This window comes from Numenius arquata, chromosome W (genome assembly GCF_964106895.1).
Source record: "Numenius arquata chromosome W, bNumArq3.hap1.1, whole genome shotgun sequence".
NCBI classification, from domain to species: Eukaryota; Metazoa; Chordata; class Aves; order Charadriiformes; family Scolopacidae; genus Numenius; species Numenius arquata.
The window spans coordinates 25529021-25556200 of NC_133615.1; the positions used below are offsets into that span (position 1 = coordinate 25529021).

At 42.0% G+C, this 27180-nt stretch overlaps 1 pseudogene; it reads right to left on the reverse strand.

The window, feature by feature from the left end:
* Positions 1-7780: 7780 nt before the first annotated feature.
* Positions 7781-26976, reverse strand: LOC141476807 (oncostatin-M-specific receptor subunit beta-like; annotated as a pseudogene).
* Positions 26977-27180: the final 204 nt, after the last annotated feature.

Here is a 27180-nt window from a genome sequence, read left to right on the forward strand (position 1 = left end):
TATCAAGTACTTATTAAAAGTATACTAGGTGAGGGGAAAATCTGAGAACTGTAAAAGACCTTTGGGGACATGCTAGAAACCATGTTTGTATTTCTCTAGAAGCCCCCCATCTCCTTGGTTTTTGTTTAACTCCTGATTCTGGTTCCCCGGAGAGTTTTATTTTCAACAAATTTGTATGTTCAGTAAAGAATGTGGATTTTCTTTGGACTATTTTTGTAACATAGATGGATAGCAATGCCACAGCATGCAGAAATTGCACATTTTTGCTTGAATTGCTTTGTAAAATACACTGTTTGATTGGAGAAATTTAATTTATGCCAAAAAGCGTAACATTCCATTTTGCCACTGAATAGGGTATTTTAGCACAAGATGCAATGTCTTGGGGAGAAAGGCAGATGTCTTCTAGATTTAATTGAAAAATTGTTCCAGTACTAGGCTGTCAGCATCCCTAAAACAGCATTGCAAGAGATGATGTGAATTAATCATTCTGAGAAGGGAAGGGAAAAGATTCCCTTTTTTTGGAGTCTTTTTTTTTTTATTTAATAACACGCTGCTACATATTTGGAGGTTCTAGTGGTTGTAGGTCACTGAACAGACATTGAAATCTGATTTATATTGTATACTTGTAACATAGAAAAAGTATTTATATATTTTCCATTAGAATATTGCATTGAGCTGTGTATAATTTAAACAGAGGTTTGTCCCAAAATGGTATTGCCTGCTTTGATTTTTTTTGTGTGTGTGTGGTTTTTTCCTTTTTTCTGTAGTGTGTACAGTTCATGTCAACGGGCATTAAAAGCCTCCTGAAGCATAATCTTATCAAAGGGATGCATTATTAATAAAATGTACTGCTCTCATATGTACCTCTCAGCACTAGAAATGGGTTGGAATTTTATTTATATTTGTAAGTTACTAATTAACTAGAACAACTTGAAGCTTTCCAAATAAAAATTTTTTTGGTCAAAAATTTTATTTTACATTAATGCTTTGCAAGATGTCTTATAAAAATAGTTTCATAGTTTGTACACCATTTTTATTTTAAAATTTTAAAAATTTAGAGTACTGATACTGAGAATTAATTATTTTCCATTATGTGATGTTTGCACATTAAGTATTAGCATTTTGACAACAGATGTGATGTGAAAGTTGAATTATAAACTAATAATGACAGAAATCAAGTTTTCAGTTTTGAAATAATTCAATCATTAATGCAAGACAGCTGTCTTAAAAAAAAATCAATTATACATGCCCCCCATGCAAAAATCTTTTTCTAATCTTTAGTTCTAGTGCATGGACTGTATCCTTAGACTTTGGCATTATGCTCCTTGGAATCCTCTGTTTGACTGTGTGCTTTTAAGCACAGGTAATTTCATGAAACACCACCTATCAGGATCAGCAAGCAGAAAGATTTATAAAGAGGAGCTAACTTCTCATCACATAGCCAAGCAAACCATTTCCTTGCTTTGAGATAATGAAATTTCATCAGTGCAAAATCTCCCCAGGAAAAGACCAAGGGAGCTGCCTCTGCTAGGGCTGAGGTGGGAGCTCCCACTAGGCCAAAGTATCTCACCCCACCGTCGAGAAGGTGCTATTGGCTACAGTCACCCCCTCACATACACACACCCCCCTCTTACTCCCTGGGCTAAATTACTGCAGCCAAACCCCAGTGATAGCAGCTCAGATGTAGGAAATCGTGCCTTGTTACAGCTGTCCTCTGGCATGAGGAACTGAAGCATGTGGAAATTTAAAATGTTTCATGGGATAGTCTGACTTTTTTGACTGACTTCTGTATCGGAGTTCCTTAGATGTGTAACTCTTGATTTAGGATACCTTTCAAACCTTTATAAATAAACAGGCCTTTTTTGAAATTCACAGCTAGGAAGTTTTAATTTGGTTGTGGCAAAACAGCTTGCTTGGCATTTTCTCTAGCAGTAAAGCTTTTAATCTACACAAGTACATATGATGCGATTAAACACTATGGAGAAGAAAATGTTTTTCTAAGCTGTAAAGATAGTGTGGTGTTCAGCACTCATAAAGAAAACAAGCTTTCAAATTCACTATAACTCAGAGGAGAGTAGCATAAAGGGAGGAAAAGTTTCTCTGGGATGTCGCCATCAAATAGCATCAGCCTGTTCTCTTCCCTATTCTCAGTCAGACTGCCTTTCAGCTAAATGTGACCAACCATGTTTCCTTACTCCACTGTCTGAAGGCTGAAAGAGAAGACCATACTGCATTATTATTTTTTTTTCTACTTCTTAAGTAAATCTGTGCGCAACCTACACTTGGATGCAGCACAGTGTGCATTGCCTGGATACCTCTAACCACATTTAGCTATCTGTGTGTTTGTATCTTCATTTGTACCTAACCTTTGTCTGCCTCAAGATTTCTCCCTCTGCTTGCAGTCAATGCTTGTCTCAGCCAAAGTCTATGTAAAATTGTGGTATTTTCCTGTGGCAACACAGCTCATCAACATTACAATAATATCTGTAAGCAACAATATAAAATCTGCTTCAGTATCAAAACTCATTTCTGTCTGCAGCTGCTTAATTTTTAGGAAGTGTGATTACCTAGTTAAACATAGGGAAGAAGAGTAATTGCATTTTAACGAATTATCTCAGCTGAAGATCAAATTTTTAAAAAAACACTTAATTTTTTTGCTTTTGAAAACTGATTATTCTGTGCTCTAAGTTGAAGTATTATATTTGTGAAACGTTCCAGACTCAGTTCTTTCATGTATATTCTTCATCTTGTATTGAACAGCATCATAATTAGGCAAAACCAAAGGGTTCCTTGCACATATGGATGTTAATGTGATGAGACTTTCAGATACAATTCCAGCTTTTCTGCTTCATTACAAATATACAATTTTTAAAAATTAAAATGGAATGCCATGGAATCAAATGGTGCCACCGCTGCCTACTGTAGGGATTCTGAGAGTTATAATAAAAATCTATGGTACTCAATTTCTGTTTCTGCAAATATTGCAAGACAAAAGGTACGCTCTTCAAGAAGGAAATCCTAAAGGCCCAGGAGCAGGCTGTCCCCATGTGTTGCAAAATTAAAGGGAGGGGAAAATGGCCAGCCTGGATGAACAAAGAGCTTTTGATGGGACTTAGGGAAAAAAGGAAGGTTTACCACCTTTGGAAGAAGGGACAAGCAACTCAGGAAGAGTACAGAGATCTTGTTAGGTTATACAGAGAAAAAATTAGGAAGGCAAAAGCCCAGCTGGAACTCAACCTGGCCATTAATATAAGGGACAACAAAAAAAGTTTTTATAAATACATCAACAAAAAGAGAGTCAGGGAGAATCTCCATCCCTTACTGGATGCTGGGGGGAAACATTGCGACCAAGGACGAGGAGAAGGCTGAGATACTTAATGCCTTCTTTGCCTCCATCTTCAATAGTCGGACCAGCTACCCCCAGGGTGTACAGCTTCCTGGGCTGGAAGATAAGGATGGAGAGCAGAACAACCCCCCCGTAATCCAGGAGGAAGTAGTTAATGATTTGCTTATGCACCTGGACACGCATAAGTCCATGGGGCCGGATGGGATTCACCCAAGGGTACTCAGAGAGCTGGCGGGAGAGCTCACCAAGCCTCTCTCCATTTTCTATCAACAATCCTGGTCAACAGGAGAGGTACCAGATGACTGGAGGGTGGCCAATGTGACGCCCATCTACAAGAAGGGCCGGAAGGAGGATCTGGGGAAACTATAGGCCTGTCAGCCTGACCTCGGTACCGGGAAAGATCATGGAGAGGATCATCTTGAGTGAGCTCTCACAGCAAGTGCAGGGCAGCCGAGGGATCAGGGCCAGCCAGCATGGGTTTATGAAAGGGAGGTCCTGCTTAACCAACTTGATCTCTTTCTATGACCATGTGACCCGCCTTCTCGATGCGGGGAAGGCTGTGGACGTTGTCTACCTGGACTTTGGTAAGGCCTTTGACACCATCCCCCACAGCGTTCTCCTGGAGAAGCTGGCGAATCATGGCATAGACAAGTGTACTCTTCACTGGGTAAAAAACTGGCTGGATGGCCGTGCCCAGAGAGTTGTGATTAATGGGGTGAAATCCAGTTGGCGGCCGGTCACCAGTGGTGTCCCTCAGGGCTCAGTTTTGGGGCCAGTCTTGTTTAATATCTTTATTGATGATCTGGATGAGGGAATTGAGTGCACCCTCAGTAAGTTTGCAGATGACACCAAACTAGGTGGGAGTGTTGATCTGCTTGAGGGTTGGCAGGCTCTACAGAAGGACCTGGACAGGTTGGATCAATGGGCCAAGGCCAATGGGATGAGGTTTAATAAGGCCAAGTGTCGGGTCCTGCATTTCGGTCACAACAACCCCAGGCAACGCTACAGGCTTGGGGAAGAGTGGCTGGAAAGCTGCCCAGCAGAAAAGGACCTGGGGGTGTTGGTGGACAGCTGGCTTAACATGAGCCAGCAGTGTGCCCAGGTGGCCAAGAAGGCCAACAGCATCCTGGCCTGTATCAGGAATAGCGTGGCCAGCAGGAGTAGGGAAGTGATCGTGCCTCTGTACTTGGCATTGGTGAGGCCTCACCTTGAGTGCTGTGTTCAGTTCTGGGCCCCTCACTACAGGAAGGACATTGAAGTGCTGGAGTGTGTCCAGAGGAGAGCCACCAAGCTGGTGAGGGGTCTGGAGAACAAGTCATATGAGGAGAGGCGGAGGGAACTGGGCATGTTTAGTTTGGAGAAGAGGAGGCTGAGGGGGGACCTCATTGCCCTCTACAACTACCTGAAAGGAGGTTGTAGAGAGGTGGGTGTTGGCCTCTTCTCCCAAGTGAATAATGACAGGACCAGAGGAAATGGTCTGAAATTGCGACAGGGGAGGATTAGATTAGGTATTAGGAAGAATTACTTTACTGAGAGAGTGGTCAGGCCCTGGAACAGCCTGCCCAGGGAAGTGGTGGAGTCGCCATCCCTGGAGATATTTAAGAAACGTGTAGACATGGCACTTCAGGGCATGCTCTAGTGCCCGAGATTGTTGGTTTGTGTCTGTTTGTGGGTGGGGTGGTGTGTGGTTGTGGGCGTTTGTTTTGGTTTGGTTTTGGTGTTTGGTGTTCTGGGATTTTTGGGGGGGGGGGGGTTTGGGTTTGGTGGCTTTTTTTGGGGTTTTTTTTTTGTTGTTGTTTTTGTTGGTTGGACTCGATGATCTCAAAGGTCCCATCCAACCAAAAATATTCTGTGATTCTGTGATTCTGTGGTACGGTATCAAGAAGAACGTCTTTGTTGAGTTTTGAAATAATTTAGCAATGCCTTTTATCACTAGCTGAAGAAGGTTTGTTTTGTTTGTTTATTTTAATACATGCAAATGTAGTGTTGGAAGACCTAGCTGATATGCAGCCTGAATATGATGTATCGTGTCTGCTTACACCTGGTTGTTTGGAGCTTGCTACATAAGTACAAGGGTTAATGCCAAAAGAAGTTACGTTCATGTGCACAAGAGGAGAGACAGTGCCAAGATAACACCTCTGCAAATAGCTGTCCTGCTGGAAAAACAAGTGGAAAGGAACTAACTCTCCACATTTCTTTGTTTAGTTAAGAGGATTTTGTTTAGGATTTTAAAGGGTCATTCTTCCAGGCAGAGAAGGCAGAAGTGTAAGGAGCCACAGTTACCAGAAATGGGAGTGGCAGCCTACTAACAGGGGCCTATACTATAAAAAAAAAATCTGTTTTCTGTGCTCTTTCACTCAGCAAGTGTAGTTGGAAGACATGTGAAGTAAAAGCAGGAAGATCATAGGATTTTGGTGCACAGGGTAGCACTCGTAGCAAAGACAAAGTGCCTTCTAATAGTTCAGTAATGCACCACATTGAGTGCGGGTGACTCTTCCATGTTGATTCCTCGCATCATTTGAGAGAGAGAGAAAATACATCCCAACCACCACCACCCCCCCACTGATGTTACTGTTCTGAGGCATACTCCGAAGCCAGGTAATGCTCTATGTACAGCTGCACAGTACACCCTGACTAGGGGTGGCCAGAGCACATAGTAAGTGGACAGAATACTGCAAGTGAAATACACTTCTTGAGCACAATAACCTACCTGCTTGTTTAACTTGGCCCTCTTTCTGAATATATTTTTAACCTCTGCAAAATATAGTACTTTGCATCAGGCTAAGATGAACTGCTGTGATCTAACCCTCTACATAATATAGGCCACAAAACATTGGCCTGTAAATCATACATAATGCCTGTAACTTGTGATGATACCATAGCATGCATCATTCCAGTGCAAAAGTCACTATTTTTAAACTAGTCCTGAAGCAACAGCTTTGCAGCATTACCAGAAGTAGGGCAGTTGGGCTTGTGAAAGCCTTCATCAAAAAGATAAGTTGTGGTTTCAGAAATTCTTATTTATATTGTGTAACCCAAACACTGGATGGACTCAATGAAAGAGAATACATCAAAGCCTCTTCCCTAGGCAGTGCACAGCTGTTTGTGGCATATATCTATCTCAGACTTACCTTTCTGCCAGCTGTTTCTCTGGGTGATGCGGCAGCATCTTCATTAAAAATATAGAAGTAGCAATGTGGCTGGTACAGCACTACTGACAGGTCTGGCATGCTTACTTCTAGTGTCTCTGGTATTTGATAGGGATCAGATTCAACTGCAAGATGAGAAGAATAAGCAAAATTTTCAAACCAAGTATGAGTCTGAGGTGTAGATGTGGGTATAAAGGCGCTCTCTTAATTTTCATTAGTGTAAAATCCAGGAAGAGTTGTGACCATCAATCTTTTCTGTTGGCATTGAAGATAACTGGCTCCATGGATGTAATTTCTGGGCTTCGGCCTTATTGTCCACTGCTAGCATGTCAGGTATGCAGTCACTTATTTTCAGTACTTTCTCAGAACTGATATACAGGAGAATCATAAAACAAAAAAAAATTAAATGAAAGAAGCCCAGAGTAAAGGAAAGGGAGAGAGTAATTCAAGCACTTCTAAAATTTTTTTTTTTTTTTAGTTTGGATTGTTAGTATAAATGCACAGAAAATAAGGAAAACATGTACAGAATGTTCAGCAGAAGCTGTATTTTATGTGGAATTTGTCAGAGTATTTAGAAATTTCTTTTTTAAGGAAGTTCAATACGACCACATTTGAAGAAAGGACCATGTCCCTCTATTTTAAAGACTTTGCCAGGGTTTTGATCTGTGCAGTTTTTAGTCTGAAACACTAGCAACTGAAGGCAGCAGCACGAGCTGTTAGGTTGTACAGACTCCTCACTCTGGTGCTAGCATTCAATGAACACCAGCAGCAAAAATGGCAGCAGCCCCATGTGTGCCAGGGGTAAAGCCATGCTACTACTTTTGCGACCCCCTTGCACACATCATAGAGGCAAGCAGCTGTAGACCCTTCGAACCAGGAGAAGCAGCAGAAGGCCTTTTGCCAATCCTTTCCTCCCAGCCAAACCTGGCAGTGCCCCCTACATCCTCCCAAGGGCCAGCAAGTGCATCACTGCTGTGCCCTGCAGCAGAGGGATGTGAGGGGCAGGAGGAGTGGGTGGATACAGTTCACAGGCTGCAGCAAAGTGCACTATCATATGATATGGTGTGTTGTGTTCAGACAGTGTCGTGTCTTGAACAGTAACACTGGAAATATTATCTACTCTATCAAAAGATTTCATTTATTCTCCAATTATGCTTTCACTTTTTGCAGTAACAGACTGCAGAATATAAACTGATCACTGCAGTGTCACATGAATATCAAAAGGAGAATTTTTCACTAAATTATGATATTAAATTATGTTAATTTCTGTATAATAAATGTCACTCTAAATGTAGCCAACAGGAAAAATATTTCTCTGAATCTTTACTAAGCAAAGAATGGAAAAATTAAAAATAATAGATTTTTCAGTGATCCTTTCAAATTGCAATTCTCTTGCACAGACAATACATAAATATGGTAACTTCTTACAAAACCAGACTGTGACTCATTTGTGGGATAAGAATCCCAAGATAGTGTTACTGCATTGAAAGTCAGTTCAACTTTTTCCACAACAGGGTCAAGCAGAGGAGCTGGAAGAAAGGAAATTCATGTTAAACTTGCCATTAGTCTTCAAGAATGTTTATCGTCTCACTTGAAAAACTTCTAAATTCCCATGTGGTATTTCTGTTTATATCTTACTTGTATTTAAAAGCCGAACAAAGCCAAAGTGCTCCAAAAAACCTGTCAACTTCACCAGGCCTTCACGCAGTCCACATTATACACAAAGCAGTGACTGCTACTCATAGCTTAGTTTAGCTACCCTAATTTATGTGGGCTCTACCTGGTCACTGCACTAGTCAAACATCCCCTATGTAGGTCATGTACATTGTTTTACAACTTTTAAATGCTTCACTGATGATACAGAAGCAACACAGAAAATGCATGTTTAGCTAGTTACAGGAGGAAGGCTGTGGAATTCCTCTGTTTATGACATGAATTTAGCAAATGCACAAACCCTAAATATGTAGCCAACTTACATAGGTCCCTGAGCTAACCGGTCTTATTCTCCAATAAGGAGGCTCTATTAGCACCATATCCATAGATGTGGAAGTTGTATCTCACCCCCAGAACAAAAGCAGCTAGAAAATAGTGGAACTGATTACAAAAACAGGTTATAGTTTGTCTTTTGGTTTTGCTTTTACCTAACTGCTATAGACCTACAGAGGTCTATAATCCATTAGAAATCTTCTGTGTGTGCTATTGTGCTATTAAAGCAATTGAAGATGACATAGAGTAAGCCAATTCTTAGTGTACATAATGTGACGAACACATGTATTGTGTCTGAAAGAGAGAATTTCGGGTTGGTTTTTTTAATATAATTTTGTTGCCCCAGAGTATTCAAGATGAGTGCACAATAGACTCTGAATATGTCAAAGAGCAGGATCATTTCATTTCCATTTCTGGCACAGACAAGGGTCGTCTTTTGGACTGTTTAATGTACACATATACTCATGCATCAGGATTCCATGTTATCCTCACTGACATCCACTCCCATTCACATTAACCAAGTGCAACCCACTGAGGAACTGGATGGGTTTTTGGTTTTTTTTCCATTAAGGCAGTTACCACACTCTCCTTCAGTGAGGATGCAGGCTCCCATGTGTTCATATGAATAGAGGTACAGTTTCTTTTTTGCATATTGAAATGTGTTCTGTCAAATTTTGTTCAAGCATTTCATTCCAAAGTGAACTCTCAGCTTGAGAGATTCCAGGAAGGCTATATTCCTGCAGCTACAGAAGTATATCAGAGCGACTTTTACACAGCCAGAAAGGATTTAGGTCTAATGGCCACCACTGGGATAAAAAAAACACACAACTGGTCCTTAATCAAGGCCTAGTGCTCAGGCACATTCTTTGTGGTACACTGAGAGCACTAAACCTCTCACTGCACAGTGCCTGAATCTAAACTTCTGACCCATGTTACAGATAAAGCAGAGTTCCATTTTGCATCTCTCCTGCTAAAAAGATTTTGAACTCTTTCATTAACTTCACTACCCTCCTTCAAGATATTACTACAAACTACTCAGAAGAGGTTTTGCTAAAATACTGTGCTGATTTCCAAGGCTTAATGGTGCTGGCACATTTGTGGTGTCTAATTCATCTGCTAGGCAAAACATGATGCCACATGCTTTTGAAGAATTGCACTTGCACAGGATTTGTTTCCTAAATTAAATTAATGCCCACAGCATAAAAGATTGCTGCATAGACATCAGAAAGAAAAATTGTTCAGCTTTCACCTGAGTCGATCAGAGCACTGGAAGTGTTGGGCTCAAATCTCTTCCACTGCAAATCACAAGGCTGCAACATTGGAAAGTTACACCAATCGATAATATAACTGTCATATGTATGTCTAGGCTCCCAGGAAATAAAAATGCTATCATCTGTACCATTAACCTGTTCTTCTTTAAGCTCTGAGCCACTGAGCTATTTTTCAGTGCCTAGGAATGAGCAAAACAGTCTCTATTATTTTCCTGCATGAGACCTCAGATTCATAAATGAAAGTCAATATAGTTTCTGTGCTAAACTGTTAAAACAATAAAATATTTGTGTTCCTTCACTATCAGACATATAGACTCTTTCACATTCTGAAAGCTGATCTCTTTGTATGCAGGAAGCTGATGTCTCAAAAAATATCCAGTAATTATTACTATATTTTCATTAAAATAACTCAACTGCAGAAACCTAGAGTCATAAACAGAAAGACACAAGAGGCTAATCACACACAAGAGTTCCCTGCAAGGCATTGGATGCACCTTCATGGCGCTTGCCACAGGTCTGAGGCCCTAATTTAAGGCTAAATGTGTTTTGTTCTGTGGAGATTCTCTGTGGAAAACAGACTTTCTGTTGCAAGGGATGGATCAAAGCACTTAAGCTTAATATACATACAGTTACCACCTTATATGCAAAAATACAGTAATAATTTCCAAATAACTGTGATTTGAGTTAACAGGACAGGTTAATTTATTCCCCCAAGATGATAAATTATCACTTCACTTAAAATATGTGGAAACAAAACTCTCATAACAGAAATCTAAGTTTAACAGAAACTACTCCTACTGTTACCTGTGACTCCAGGGATGATCAACACTGAAGGAAGTGAATAATTAACATTGGCCTTTGTCGTGATACTGATGCTGTAGGGATGGTTATCAATGGAAATCCTTGTGCTATTATGGACTGATGAAAAGGAGATGTGTTCAGGCTTAAAGCCATCTACTTTTTCCCAGGTTACTTCATATAAAATACTTCTTCCATTTGCTCAAAAGTTTGGTGCTTACTGAGAAAGAAATATGTGGGTAGACACCAATTACTAAATATTGCTGAAAAAATATGAGAAGAGCAATTAGAACTTAAAATAACTACTCTGATGTATTATTTATGTAACAATATAAATACTTATTTGCATGCATGCATATATATACTGGTTGAAATACAAATGCAGAAATCTCAGTAATGGGATTTTTCTTGTTAAAATGCTTAGAAAAACAGAAGTATACATGTCTGAAATGCCAGGACAGCACACCATCATACAGCTACACACATTCTGAAATATGTTATATATAATATTTGTCTTAAACTCTTAAAAGACATTTCCATAACGAATTACTATTAAGTGCATACAAACTTGTTAAAGTTCATGGGAGTATTTTCCAATCCCTTTATGAAGGGTTTTGCTTCTGTTTCTGTACTCATGTCTCACCTTCCAGAACAAGGTTACATTACACCCCCCCAGAACCTGCATAATTTCTCTCTAGATGTTCAGTTTCCTTGATGGAGCTGCAATAAATACAGCAAAAGAAAGATGCTATAGGTGCAGAAAGGATAAACTGTCTAATTGCTTCCTCATGTTTGAAGAAATTCAACCCCCAAAACCTCTCTTTCCCCATCACTCCCAGGTCTTGCCATATCATTATCCTTTAGCTTCTTGCTCTCTTCATTCTTTTTTCTGAATTAATGCTTGGTTCATTTCCCAAGGAAAAACTCTATTTGCTTGCAGTTTCCAGGAGCTTGTTCCCACCTCTGTACAGTTCCTCCAGCCTTCACAGAACACTGTAACTCAGTCTGTCTATCCTCCCAGTCATCTGGATTTCCCATGGCCTGCACTGGATGAAATAAAAGAGACTGGCATGTAGGAAGAGAGTTGTTTAGGAAGCCACCTTCTTAAAGTTTGCTTAGTGCGCTTCTACTTTTATGCGTGCAATAGGCCTCTGCTTTAGCTACACACCAGAAGAGTAGCAGCAAATAGAGATGGCAAGTGAAAAACATCCTTCATGTTTCCCTTCTCAATAGGCTGGACATACTTGCTTCCTTTGTTCTGATGGTTCTAGCTTTGCTTCATTCGCTCCACCCCCAGAAATGCTTAGCTGCCCCACAGTGTACTCTAGCTGTGTATTCTGTGTCTGGCTGCAATCCACCCAGGGTGATGCTGGCATAATGGAGATGTGTGTCTGAACTGTTGTGCTGCAAGACAGAAAAACAGAACAGTCAGAGCTCAGTTTTGCTTCATGAGCAAGAGGCTTTTGTCTGAAAAAAATAGTTCTTCCTCTAAATCCTATGATAGCCAGTTAAGCTTGACTTGGAAAAGATAATCATGGAACAATAATAAAAAAAAAAAAAAAAAAAGAAAATAATATACGCACAAGATCCAAAGACTGGGAGATCCAAAAAGAGGTCTGCAAGCCATCTCTGTGTAACTGTTTGAGTAGGAGTCACTCATAACCTGTTAAATAACTACTTTTTACATCAAGGAGGGAATTTGCTGAGACCTTAGCCTCACCCAATCTGGATCTCTTACTCAGTTCATGTAAGTAGGATGCTGTTCTAGACATATACACAGCATCTACACCTGTCTTTTCTTTCCATTTTTTCCCCTAACCTTTTTCCCCTCCTGCCCTCCTAAGAGGCAAGGTGAGTTCCATCAAGAGTCAAAAAGTGAGCATGCTTTTAAGTATCTCCTCTAAATGGTCTCCTGAAATGGTAAACTGCAGCAGCAATTTGATCAAACAGCTCTTGGGCAATACTAAAGACAGAACACACTTTGCTCCTGATATTCATAATGCCTTTAGCACTACAGAGAAACCACAGTATGTATGCAAAGAGTCAATCAGTCTCACTGGTTTTGAAAGAGGTGGAACAAGACAAGGAGTCTACTGAAATAATCTTCAAGGATGTGGAAGAGGATGGGAAGAAAAACTTCCCTCACTAGAAATCAGACACACTACCATCAAGTACAGTCAACAGTATACAGAAAGCTCCTGGACTAATATCAAAAAAGCCTTCAACACATTTCTCCACCATTTGTGTGTAAGATGATGATATGGAAAAAAGGACTGGAGGGGAGAGGGGCCCAAGAAAGCTGGTTAGTATTCAAGGATCACCTCCTCCAAGCTCAGGAGTGGTGCATCCCAAGAAAGAAGTAGTCAGGCAAAAAAGCCTGCACAGATGAACAAGGAGCTCCTAGATAAGCTCAAAAACAAAAAGGAGGCCTATAGAGGGTGGAAGCAAGGACGGGTAGACTGGGAGGAATACAGAGAAATTGCCTGAGCAGCCAGGGACCAGGTCAGGCAAGCTAAAACCCAGATAAAATTAAATATGGCCAGGGACATAAAGGATAACAAGAAAAACTTTTATAAGTATGTCAGGGATAAAAGGAAGATGAGGGAAGATGTGGGCCCCCTCCAGAATGAAACGGGAGACCTGGTCACCCAGGATATGGAGAAGGCTGAGTTACTGAATGACTTTTTCGCCTCGATCTTCACTGGCAAGGGCTCTAACCACACCACCCAAGTTGCAGAAGGCAAAAACATGGGCTATGAGAATGAAGAACTGCCCACTTTAGGAGAAGATCAGGTTCGAGACCATCTAAGGAACCTGAAGGTGCATAAGTCCATGGGACCTGATGAAATCCATCCGCAGGTCCTGAGGGAGCTGATGGATAAAGTTGCTAAGCTGCTTTCCATCATATTTGAGAAGTTGTGGCAGTCTGGTGAAGTTCCCACTGACTGGAAAAGGGGAAACATAACCCCCATTTTCAAAAAGGGAAAAAAGGAAGACCCGGGGAACTACAGGCCAGTCAGTCTCACCTCTGTGCCTGGCAAGATCATGGAGCAGATCCTCCGGGAAATCTCTGCTGAGGCACATGGAAAATATAGAGGTGATTGGTGACAGCCAACATGGCTTCACCAAGGGTAAGTCATGCCTGACAAATTAGATGGCCTTTTACGATATTGCCACAGCCTTGGTATACAAGGGGAGAGCAACAGACATCATCTACCTGGACTTATGCAAAGTGTTCGACACCGTCCCGCACAACTTCCTGGTCTAAGATTGGAAAGTCATGGATTTGATGGATGGACCATTCAGTGGATAAGGAACTGGCTGGATGGCCGCACTCAAAGGATTGCGGTCAACAGCTCAATGTCCAAGTGGAAGCCAGTGACAAGTGGCATTCCTTGGGGGTCAGTACTGGGACCAGTGCTCTTTAACATCTTTGTCACAGACATGGACAATGGGATAGAGTGTATCCTCAGCAAGTTTACTGATGACACCAAGCTGTGTGGCACGGTCGACACATTGGAGGGAAGGGATGCCATCCAGAGGGACCTGGACAGGCTTGAGAAGTGGGCCCATGTGAACCTGATGAAGTTCAACCAAGACAAGTGCAGGGTCCTGCACCTGGGATGTGGCAATCCCAGGCACAAATACAGGTTGGGCAGAAAATGGATTGAGAGCAGCCCTGAGGAGAAGGACTTGGGAGTGCTTGTGGATGAGAAGCTCAACATGAGCCGGCAGTGTGCACTGGCAGCCCAGAAAGCCAGCCGCATCCTAGGCTGTATCAAAAGAAGTGTGGCCAGCAGGTTGAGGGAGGTGATTCTACCCCTCTACTCTGCTCTGGTGAGACCCCACCTGGAATACTGTGTCCAGCTTTGGAGTCCTCAACACAGGAAGGACATGGACCTGTTGGAACAGGTCCAGCCGAGGGCCATGAAAATGATCAGGGGGCTGGAGCCCCTCTCCTATGAAGACAGGCTGAGAGAGCTGGGGTTGTTCAGCCTGGAGAAGAGAAGGCTCCGGGGAGACCTCATAGCAGCCTTCCAATATCTGAAGGGAGCCTACAGGAGAGATGGGGAGGGACTCTTTGTCAGGGAGTTTAGCGATAGGATGAGGGGTAATGGTTTTAAACTGAAAGAGGGGAGATTTACATTAGATACTAGAAAGAAATTCTTTCCTGTGAGAGTGGTGAGGCACTGGAACAGGTTGCCCAGGGAAGTTGTGGATGCCCCATCCCTGGAAGTGTTCAAGGCCAGGCTGGATGGGGCTTTGAGCAACCTGCTCTAGTGGGAGGTGTCCCTGCCCATGGCAGTGGGGTTGAAACTCGATGATCTTTAAGGTCTCTTCCAACTCTAACCATTCTATGATTCTATGATTCTATGATATGAGTCAAAAAAACATGACAAAGATTAGCAATAGCTAACAGCAATTATAAGCCCCATAAGTATTTTCATATAATTCAACAAATCTCAGAACCCATCCAGCAGAGGACAGAGCCACATATGCAGACCAGTCACACCATGTACTTTATCCAGCAGTATTGCTAGTGTTGGAAATATGAATTAGTGCCAGCAATGGCTGCCCATGTGGACTACATGATCAGTGTAGAGCTTAGGAGCAAATAAATCCAGAAAACAGACACACCAACACGCTCATAATATTTAGATTGTGTGTGAGCAGATGCAGTCAGGATGCAGGAACAACCACAAAACCACGGATGAAAGGCAAAGAACAAATTTAATATCTCGGTATCTCATGGATCGGGGAATCTCCGAAGCAGCACCTGGGCAGAGGCAGGGAAAGCAGGCACTGTGGAGCAAGAGGCAGTTCTTATTAGCAAGAAAGTCCTTGTTAGCAAGGGAGTGAGAGAGCAAGAGAGCTCCCACTTGCTGTTTGGGCCTGTATTTCAAGGATTCAGGCAGGCATAGTTTTCCTCTGTGCTTTGATCTTCTTCAACAGCAGGGCAGGAATCTCGGGCATGTTCGATAAGGTGCCCCTGAGTCCATCCCAGGCCTATGTTATCTAAGTGCAGATGTTCTACTTGTTGAGCACACAAAACTAAGCAACAATTAGTGTGATAGATGTGTTTTCCAGCACCCCACGTGTGAGTCACTTGAGCATGTTTACAGTCCTCCTCACCAATCTTCCGTTACTTTCCCACATTCCACCCCCTCGCTCAAGAGACCGCTTCTGCTGGGATTGACAAAGCTGGAGATGTTCATTTAGGCTTGTGGGGTGTAGTACAGACTAATTTACAGAGGCATGCAGTAAACATATATAGAAAAAAGAATAAACATATCTGTACAATAATGCTTTGAATCAGGTGTCCCATTCCTCCTATCCAGGAATTAAACCCCTCAGCCAGCCAGGCACCACCAGTAGGTTTTTCCATTTGATGCTTTCAGTCCTGGAGAATGTTGAATGTTGTGCTCTGTGCTGACTGTTTCATCAGTTACGTTGAAGCAACATGTTTTCAAAGTCGAAGAAGCGTTTCTGGTGTCCAGGGAGGAAACAGTCCACCACCAGTCAATTTTGTAATGTTCATTGGCACATAGCCGTTACCTACTCAGAAAAGATAGCAATGAGAGACATTAATATCAAAGTCACTCAGCACAGTATAATTCTATAATACAGCTGCTGGTGTTGATGCACCACTGAAACAAGTTGTCTAAAGATCTGCAGCTGTTAATCTTCCCTTAGTATAAAATGCAGACAAGTTAGTTGCAGTAGAGGCTAACCAAATCTAAGTGTTTACATGTTGATTTTGCAGAGATGTATCCAGGGCATGTGCTTGTAGTACCAGACTACAAAGCATGATGTGCCAACCTGTGACAGGGGAGGAAAACAGCAATGGCATCTCCTTCCAGTGATACATACGTGCTGCTTCAGCTCCCTCAGCTAATATTACTCTGGGTTTGATAACCCGAGATCCTTTACTGCTATGTAAGCAGTATTCAGCGAGAGCAGCAGATCTCAAACTCTCCTATATTATCAGCCCAATTATAAGGAATAAGACATGTTAATGCAAGTGAGTGGTATGTTTACAGCTTTGGCCATTATCCTAGAACTTTATGGACCATGAATTACAATCATCTGAGGACTTTCAGGCTCAAAGGAGTTTGTGTTTGATACAGAATGTCCCAGCTACCACATGCAGAATTGGAAACAATGGACTTCAGTTTTCCTTTATTTGCTGTCATCCTTTAAGTAAGGTGATTCCATGATTCCATGAAAATTCTACTGTAAATTTCCAGGATCAGAGAAAACATAAAGGACTTTATTGTAATCACTACTTAAAAGGTTAACTCATCATAAATATTATATATCATTTTTGTAACTTGTAACAATCACTAGAACTGGAAAAAGAAAATTGTAGTGAAACTTTAATGTACTTAGCACATTGAATATAACATATTTTAGTCTGATTTCCCATGAAAACTAAGCTTATAATATTGTGTTGTCTCACTACAACCTGTCAGTTTACTACTTTCTTCCTGCTCCATTTCTTCCACCCCCAAACAATCAAATAATCAACCTTTAGAACTCTCATGCTTCTCTAAGACAAAATTAAGAGAGACAGACAGTTAACATATGTTCCTATAAGTCATATGAAAAACTGGATCTAGCAAAGCTGTAATCTGCCTCTAAGGAAAGAAGCGCTGACAGAATGCAGTGGTTACACCAGCAGCCTCCCAGTCCATCAGCCTGTCAGCTTCAGAACCAAGCTAAGCACATGTTGCCTCCTGCTTCTTTAAACAGGTAAGGAGACCACAGGACTTTGGGAACACTAAGGTGGATGTGGTGGGGCTAGAAGACACAAGGAGAACTGGAAATACTGCTGGAGACACAGGATATGCTGCCTTTTTTGAGGAGTAGGTAGGAACTTATAGGACCTGGTGCACACTGTGATAAAGAACAGCTTAATAGGGAAGAAGGAACCACAGCCATCAGTTACTGCTTACAGAATAACCTGTTTTATTTCATTGATGCTGGACTATTCTTCCCTTACAGTAGCAGAGCAGATGCTACTGTCCCACGTTAGCACCATCCCCCCTCTCCTGCCAATATCTGCTTACACTTGTATCATATCTCGTATGGAGAGGTGTTTGTCATTTTATTTGCCTAATTTTTATTTTGGAAAGACAGTACCATCAGTAATAACAGTTTTCTTTCCTGGCGGGTTTTCAACAGTCACTGTGATATTACAGATCCTCTGTTGCCTATATCCCAAGAACACAAGCACCGCTCAGAACAACTTACTGTGAATGGAATCGTGTTTTGGGAAAACCTATCAAAGAGGAGGGAGAAAAAAAAAAGAAAAAAAGGAAAAAAAAAAGAGAAAGACATTTTTACATAATGTAGAATTAAGATAGATGTTGAAATTGTTGATGACCAGCTAGAATACAGCATCACAGAAAATAAGGTTGAAGGGGACTATAAGAAGCCACCCACTTATTTCTCTTAGCCTAAAGTAGGATGAATATAGATATCCTTAGAAGAAAGTTTTCTTCAAAGTCTATTTACTTTATCCTTTTAAGATAAAGCTAAATTGCTTTTAGCAATTTTATCATGGGTTTACAGCTTTCTAAAATAGGGACTTGATTTGCCAAGAATGAAACCATTCACATGCCTACTGTTATGCTTTTAAATGAAGCAGTAATTTCAATGCATTTTCTAACCTTCAATTTTTAAATAACCATCATAATATCTTAATAGAAGTGAATGATGCAGAGACCATGTAGGTATATGCAATGATGACCTGCCTTCTGCTGAGATCTTTTGATTAAAGTTTGTTGTGATGATTAGGCATCTGTCCTGTTATATGAGTTCCTCTTTCTCTGCAGTCTCCTCTCCATTTAGATGCCTCTGTAGCAAGGAGTCAAGACCCAGGTCTAATATGCCACAGCTATGTAACCTTGAGTCAGACTGCTAAGACAGAGCTGTGAGAAAGTATGCAGAGAGATTGAAAAAAGCAGCAGTTGAAATGATAGACAGAAGTAGGATTGTCAGTAGCCCAAGGACTCAAGAAGGAAAACACTGGCATGGAAAGTTATAAAATCCTAAAGAAAAAGAACCATGGAGGCTAATCATTCTAACTGGGGGCTAGCTGGGAATCATCAGTTTGACTCTGCATTAGTATCAGTGAACTGCGAACACACTAATACTCAGCCTACAACTGATTCATTCCTAGTTATCTGTTGTGTGTGTTACCCAATAAATAATTACGGTAAAATTTTAAGCTATGTATATCTTGACTACAGGGTTTCTACATACCTACTGAAAGATATCCAGACAAGTTAACCCAAAAGAATGGTTATAACATGCTTTAGTAAGTAGAAGTTGGTCTGACAGACCAGCAACTTTTTTATAGGTAGTCTAACTCAGAGCAGTTCTGCACTGCTCAAACTTTGTTAAATAAGGTGATCAGTGAGCTGGAAAGTGGCAGGCAGCTGATTGCAACAAGGATAAAAAAACATTTCCACAGCTTTTAAAGGACAAAAAGAACCTGACTGTTCTGTACTGCACAGGCCAGAGTTAATATAACAATGAGCTGACTTACTTTTCAGATATGGTGTATTTCGGTGAGTGATGTCCATAAAGATAGGTATCTCCTCTTTGGCTCAAAGTACACATTACTGTTCTCATGTCTTGAGTTTGGCTGGAAAAAGCATTAGGTGTATCAGATGATTCTTGTCAGAGGGAATAACCAAAAATCCCCAACAGCATAGAAGTCAAGGCAGAAGTCATCAACCTTTTTACCATATAAACAAACTAGAAATAATGGATGTGTACAAAGCCTGGTTTACCACATATGTCATTATTTCACTTATTCAGTGACCACTCTGCAGAGAAAATCAGGACAACACAATAAATTAATTGCAATCCAAGCACATTATTATTTTTTGTTACATTAATACATTCATTAATTTAATCTGTATTGTGTTCCATCTGTAAAAATTGCTACCAGCCTTTGAAAGGGGGACTGTGCTGACTTCTTACCACATGCACACAGACAGCGAAGCTGAACTCCTAAATGGGTAGGTGTATTTTAAAAAATCAGTCACTTGTCCTAGGATCAATTAATGAGATGAATCTAAATACATTTAAAATGAAGGCTTCTATTTTCTATTGACTGGCAAACTGGTAACAACAGACAAGGAGAAGGCTGAGGTACTCAACTTTTTTGCCTCAGTCTTCACTGGCAACCTCTTTTTTCACATCTCTCGAGTGGATGGACCGCAAGGCAGGGACTGGGAGAGAAAAGTCCCTCCCACTGTAAGAGAAGATCAGGTTCAAGACCACCTGAGGAACCTGAACATACAGAAGTCTATGGGATCTGACAATATGCATCCCAGAGTCCTGAGGGAATTGACTGATGTAGTTGCCAAGCCACTCTCCATAACATCTGAAATGTCATGGCAGTCAGGTGAAGTCCCTGGTGACTGGGAAAAGGGAAACATTGCACCCATTTTTAAAAAGAGTAGAAAGCCTGTTATGGTTTGAGAAAACCCATAACAATTTATTGTCGTTTAGACAATTATTCTATCACCCGATGACCCCTCCCTGCCCGGAAAGGGGAATTGGGGAACACAAAGAAACACGAGGGTTGAAATATAAATAGATTTAATAGGATAAGACTAAATAATTAACAATAATACTAAAGAACCAGTATCAATCCTGATATTAATATAAGATATAGAAGAATTATACTCAGCCAATTATATCAGTAGGAAGCCATGCGCTCCTAGCCGTGGACAAGTGTCGAACACTGTGAGCGCTACGGCTTCAGAAGGAAGGGAAGGCCTCAGGGGTCTGGCACTGGGGCAAGAAGTTCTCTGGACTGCCGCCACCAAGGGAGAGAGCACTACACAGCAAACTTTTCTAATTTATATTGGGTGTGACGTTCATGGTATGAAATACTCCTGTTGGCCAGCCTGGGTCAAATGCCCAGGTCTCGCTCCTCCTTGTCCCTGCACCTGGCAAGGCTCGAAAACACTGAGACCGTGAATCCCACAGAGCCTGGCTGGCTATAAAGTAAATATTTTCACGAATTCAGACACTAGAGCCTTCTAAAAGTGCAGTTTTCCCCAGCATTAGAAGAGAAGCTAGTCCTATGTCACTCAACCCAGAACACAGCCTCACCTCTGTGCCTGGGAAGATCATGGAACAGATCCTCCTAGAAGCTGTGTTAAGGCACGTAGAGGACAGGCAGGTGATTTGAGACAGCCAACATGGCTCCACCAAGGGCAAGTCCTGCCTGACCAACCTACTGGCCTTCTGTGATGGAGTGACTACATCAGTGGACAAGGGAAGAGCTATGGATGTCATCTATCTGGACTTCTGTAAGGCCTTTGACACGGTCCCCCACAACATCCTTCTCTCTGAAATGGAGATTTGATGGATGGACTGGTTGGTGGATAAGGAATTGGCTGGATGGTGCATCCAGAGAGTAGTGGTAAACAGCTCAATGTCTGGATGGAGATCAGTGATGAGTGGTGTCCCTCAGGGGTCCATATTGGGACCAGTGCTGTTTAATATCTTCATCAGTGACGTAGACAGTGAGATCGAGTGCACCCTCAGCAAATTTGCAGATGACACCAAGCTGAGTGGTGCAGTTGATGCCTGAGGGACAGGGATGCCATCCAGATGGACCTGGACAAGCTCAAGAAGTGGCCCCATGTGAATCTCATGAGGTTCAACATGGCCAAGTACAAGGTCCTGCACCTGGGTCAGGCCAACCCCCAGTATCAATGCAGGTTGGGGGATGAAGGGATTGAGAGCAGCCTGGCCAAGGACTTGGGAATACTGGTGGATGAAAAACTGGACATGAGCCAGAAATGGGCACTTGCAGCCCAGAAAGCCAACCGTATCCTGGGCTGCATCAAAAGAAGCATGGCCAGCAGGTCAAGGAAGGTGATTCTGTCCCTCTACTCCACTCAGGTGAGACCCCACCTGGAGTACTGCGTCCAACTCTGGAGTCCTGACTACAAGAAAGACACGGACCTTGTGTGAGCCGATGCAGGCAGGACACAGGAACAACCACAAAACCATGGATTAAGGGCAAAGAACAAATTTAATCTCAATACCTCATGGATCGGGGATCCTCTGAAGCAGCACCTGGGCAGAGGCAGGCAAGCAGGGGACACAGGCACCGCGCAGCGAGAGTCCTTATTAGCAAGAGAGTCCTTGTTAGCAAGGGAGTGAGAGAGCGAGAGAGCTCCCACTTGCTGTTTGGGCCTGTATTTCAAGGATTCTGGCAGGCATAGTTTTCCGCTGTGCTTTGATCTCTTCAACAGCAGGGCAGGAATCTCAGGCGTGTTCGATAAGGTGCCCCTGAGTCCATCCCAGGCCTATGTTATCTAAGTGCAGATGTTCTACTTGTTGAGCACACAAAGCTAAGCAACAATTAGTGTGATAGATGTGTTTTCCAGCACCCCACATGCAAGTTACTTGAGTGTATTTACAGTCCTCCTCACCAATGTTCCGTTACTTTCCCACAGACCTATTGGAACAGGTCCAGAGGAGGGCCACAAAAATGATCAGAGGGATGGAACACCTCTCCTATGAAGACAGGCTGAGAGAGTTGGGGTTGTTTAGCCTAGAGAAGAGAAGGCTCCGGGGAGACCTTATTGTGGCCTTTCAGTACTTAAAGGGGGCTTATAAGAAAGATGGGGACAGAGTTTTTAATAGGGTCTGTAGCAATAGGCAAGGGGTAATGGTTTTAAACTAAAAGAGGGTAGATTCAGACTAGATATAAGGAAGAAATTTTTTGTGATGAGGGTGGTGAAACACTGGAAGAGGTTGCCTAGAGAGGTGGTAGATGCCCCATCCCTGGTAACATTCAAGATCAGGTTGGACGGGGCTCTGGGCAACCTGATATAGTTTAAGATATCCCTGCTCGTTGCAGGGAAGTTGGACTAGATGACCTTTAAAGGTCCCTTCCAACCCAAACCATTCTATGATTCTATTCTATGATTCTTTAATGCTTTCTATATGCAAGCATACAAATCTGAAGTCAGACATTAAATAGTTCAGCTAGACGTAACAGGGTAATGACAATGTACAGCAAGCTTTTTTTGTTTATCTCCCTATTCCCCACAACCATTCTTGATTAATAACAGCAGGAAAACAGAACTGTAATAAAGCATTCACTTACTACCCACAAAGAAATATTCATGATCATAGCATTGCTCTTCATTGCAAGATTCTTGACAGTAGACAGTGATGTGAGGCACTTCTTGATGTGCCACATTTTTCACAGTGAGAAGTCCAACTTGACTTTGTGCGATTGAAATCATGGACAGCTGGAACTAAAATTAATTCCTCAATGATTTGACCTTTCCTTCCAATGCAACAGTGATGTCAAAGCCTTCCTCTACAATTTTTTCATCTGGAAAGATTTGTGGTCCACTGTTATTTAAAGTGTCCAGCCCTGCAAAGTAATGCATAATAAACCATTTCAAAATCCACTTATAGCAACAGTCTTCAACAAGAATACATAACTGAGCATTTACATGAGAATCTGCTAATGTTATATTGTCCGTTCATGCACTTTTATTTAGCATTCTTCCCCATACAGAGATCACTTTGACATGTAATCATACCTGTATTTCTGTTAAATCCATCCACACAGAGTATAGTCCAACAAACTACCTAAGAGACTGTGCTGGTTTTAGCTGGGATAGACTTAAGTTTCTTCATAGTAGCTAGTATGGGGCTACGTTTTGGATTTGTGCTGAAAATAGTGTTGATAATACAGGGATGTTTTGTTATTGCTGAGCAGTGCTTACACAGAGTCAAGGCTTTTTCTCCTTCTCACACTGCCCCGCCAATGAGTAGGCTTTAGGTGCACAAGAAGTTGGGAGGGGACACAGCTGGAACAGCTGACCCCAACTGACCAAAGGGATATTCCATACCATATGACATCATGCTCAGCAATAAAACTGGGGGAAGAAGGAGGAAGGGAGGGACGTTCAGAGTTATGGCATTTTGTCTTTCCAAGTAACCATTATGCATGACAGAGCCCTGCTTTCCTGGAGATGACTGAACACCCGCCTGCCAATGGGAAGTAGTGAAGGTTTTGCTTTGCTTGCATGTGTGTCTTTTGCTTTACCTATTAAACTGTTTTTATCTCAACCCATGAGTTTTCTCACTTTTACTCTTCTGATTCTCTCCCCCATCCCACTGTGAGGGGAGTGAGCAAGTGGCTGTGTGGTGCTTAGTTGCTGGCTGGGGTTAAACCACAACAGAGACTAAATCCATCTCACTGCTTCTCACTTAGGGGAAACAAAGAGTGTGCATTCAAGAACCACCTTTACAGGTGAACGCTGCCTCCTGCACCTATGAATAGGCTGATGCTTACAGCCAAAATGCCTGCTCTTGCAGATTTTGAGTAGGGGGCTAGAAAAAACATCATGTTCTGAAGCTCATGCAGATCTCGGCTAAAAGGAGTCAACATTGAATAAATCGGATCAGTAAGGAGATACTCAGCTTAGAATGAGACTCCTATGGCTTTCAATGTTGGGACTCCTTGCTGGATGCAAAAATTAGTGGGATTTAAGTGACTCACAGGCTTTTGCACAGGTTGGAGATAAAAATCTGCTCTCAAGAATATTATCCAATAGCTGATGAAGTCTAGAGTCACTACCTTTCAGAGATCTCTAAATCAGGTCTGTAATACAAAATCAGTTTGAGACAAAGATATAGTGTTTCTGATCCCTATCCAATTTCAATTAAAAGAAAAAGCAGCCTCCAAGATTGAGAGTCTTGCATCCTATCTCCCATTATATAAGGTTAGGGAAATGGGCAATTTACGTGCCACAGACCTGTGATGCTTCTACTATCCATGATTTCTCCCATAACTAAAAGCCCTTGCTGCTCCAAACAAGAATAGTGTTTCTTTACAAAAATCACCACAATATTTTTTTCTAAAGTAGTTACTTATTTCATTTAAACCAAATTCTTTGGAAACCAAACTGTTCTAGTAAGACTTTATAATCTGAAAAAGCTGTTCTTTGTGATATCATTTGATTACATTATTGGTCTGCTCCCTGTTTACTCTCATATAATTCACAGAAGTTCATTTCAAATGACATAAGGAGATGACTTACCCCTCTCTCTCTGCTTCTTTAATATTAATGAAAGCTATGATCCCAAGACAAAAGCAATACATGCATCAGATGATGTAGCCGCAGCTATGCACTTCCTCTCCCCCAGTCTGGGCTGTGTCTGACCTGGTGACAGGCTATGCTAGAGCCAAAGCTGCTAATTTCTGCAAGAGCTTGAGTGAAGAAAGGAGGCCAAATTCTACTCAAATCCAAATTCCCATACCACTTGATGTACTGCACTGTTTTAATGTGTGAAAAGCTAAATCTTTTAGTCTACTAGCTTAGGAAGATAGTCTGCAAATTAAAACAATGGTTGAAGCATTGCTATTATTGCCAGCAAAAAAAAAGAGTTGGTTAGTTCTTAGAGATTAAAGAGTTCAAAATGGATTCTTGATTTGATGCTGTCTCTTCTGAATTGGACTTTACCATTAAAGTCACCAACAAATTAAAATCTAGCTTTGTACTAGAAAAAACAAAACCAACATTGCAAAGTCTTGCTTTGCTTATGCAGGACAGTCTCCCACAGACTCCACTGACTCCAGATTTTTGATGCTTCTGCTTTGCTCCCGATCCTCAGAGTGTGACATCTATGACTCTCTTAAGATGGGACCATAGTTACTAACTGGGCTAAGCTGCAAAGGTCATATGTCCTTGCAGTCCTGCTGGATGCCCTTCAGGGTAACCAAGATGACCTCTTTTCCCCAATGTGGCGGAATTATAGTTACTTCCTCCCTATCGGCTTCACTGACCACTCGATAGTATTTACAAAAGGTGAAACAAATTCCTGGCACTGATCGTGTATCATTACCCAGAGCCTGTGCCCACGGGTATAGTTGGGCTTAGTCTGACAGCTTCAAGGGGTGCCGTCAGGCATTATACACCCTAATATTCGTATTGGCATAATGGGTCGGCTGATGTGGGTTGCATTTGTGTCTGTTGCCACACAAACAAGTCCTACAGATTGGTGAGACAAGGTGGTCATTAATATCATCAAGGACCACAAGAAATTGGTGGAAGGAGGAGTGAATTTGAGAGGGTTGGCGTTTATTAACTAACTCGAAGATTGTTTAGAGCAATACCATCCTTCTGCCTGGAATGATAAACTAGCCATGTTGCCTGAGGTGTATGAGGTACCTACTTCTCTGAGTCTCATGGGTAGTACCATTAGCCCCCACCCAGGAGAGGATGAGAGTGAAAAGGAGAGGGAAGTCTCAACTCCAGGAGCCATGGCCCAACTTTCTCCGTTGCCATTATCACCTATCCTGGGTTCCAGTGTTGGCCTGCCAACCAAGGGCACACTGGTGGTGAAGGTCCTGGACAAAAATCTACCATGTCTGTTGTGGGAACCAGATAAGAAAGATGTCGGGACTGATTAAACATCTGAAGAGAGTGCATGGAGTTTCAGTGTGCCCGATGTGGGAGAATGAATGTGAAACATCATAGTATTGCCTGCCATGTTCCAAAGTGTAAGGGGGCTATGGAACTTGCCCCAGTGGAGCACTGGGCTTGTGGGGAATGTGAGAGTATTTGAAACAAAAATCAGCCTGGGTCAACATAAACGCTTGGCTCACCCAATTACCAGGAAACTTGAGCAGATTGCTGTCTCTAGCCCCAAGGCAGGTACTGCAAGAGGGATGCACCAGCAGCGCTGGTTGGAGGAGGAGGTGGAATTGTTGCGGAAGTTGGACAAACAGTATGAAAGGCGTAAGAACATCAAAAAACTGATTGCGGAACATATTCTGTCTAAAACAGCTAAACAGATAAGTGATAAGAGAAGAGGACTTCATAATAGAAGTCCTATAAAGAGAAAGGAAAAAGATCAAGAATGGAGATGACATCTAGTAAAAGAAGGGGAACATCTTGTGGACACTGGCTCACGTGCAGGAGGGGGACTGAGGTCTCATTATTGAAGAGTGATTTCTGATTGGCTGACATCTGAAAAACTGCCAATTCTTCAGGGAACTGAAGCCAAGGACTACTATTCATGCCTGTTTAAAAAGTCCACCAAGTTGAAAGCAAGCCAAGGTTGGAAGCTCCAAGTGGCCTGAAGAGCTCATGCTTCTGAACCAAGTGGCTCCAACTGCATGGATGAAGAAGAGGGCTGTGAAGTGGGGGAAATTCCTACAATTCCAGCAGCTGTTTTACCTGGATAGAGGGAAACTTGCTGGTATTATCCTGGATGATGTGGAATCCCCAAGGTGTGGTATCCCACTGGTCGAGGTGCACAAAGTGTTCAAGTCTAGATGGGAATCACCGAGAACATTCAAGGGCCTGGGTGCTTTCAGAACCATCGGCCAGGCAGACAACTCAGCATTCGAAGCCATGATTACGGCAAAAGAAATCTCTAAAAACGTCAGAGACGAGTAAGAATGCAGCACCAGGACCAGACGGGCTAAATTGGAGAGATCTTATTAAGATAGATCCTCATTACACCCAGTTAATGGAACTTTTCGGTCTATGGTTGGTATCTGGAATTATACCAGACATGGTGAGAGAATGTCGGACTGTGTTAATATCAAAATCTGCTT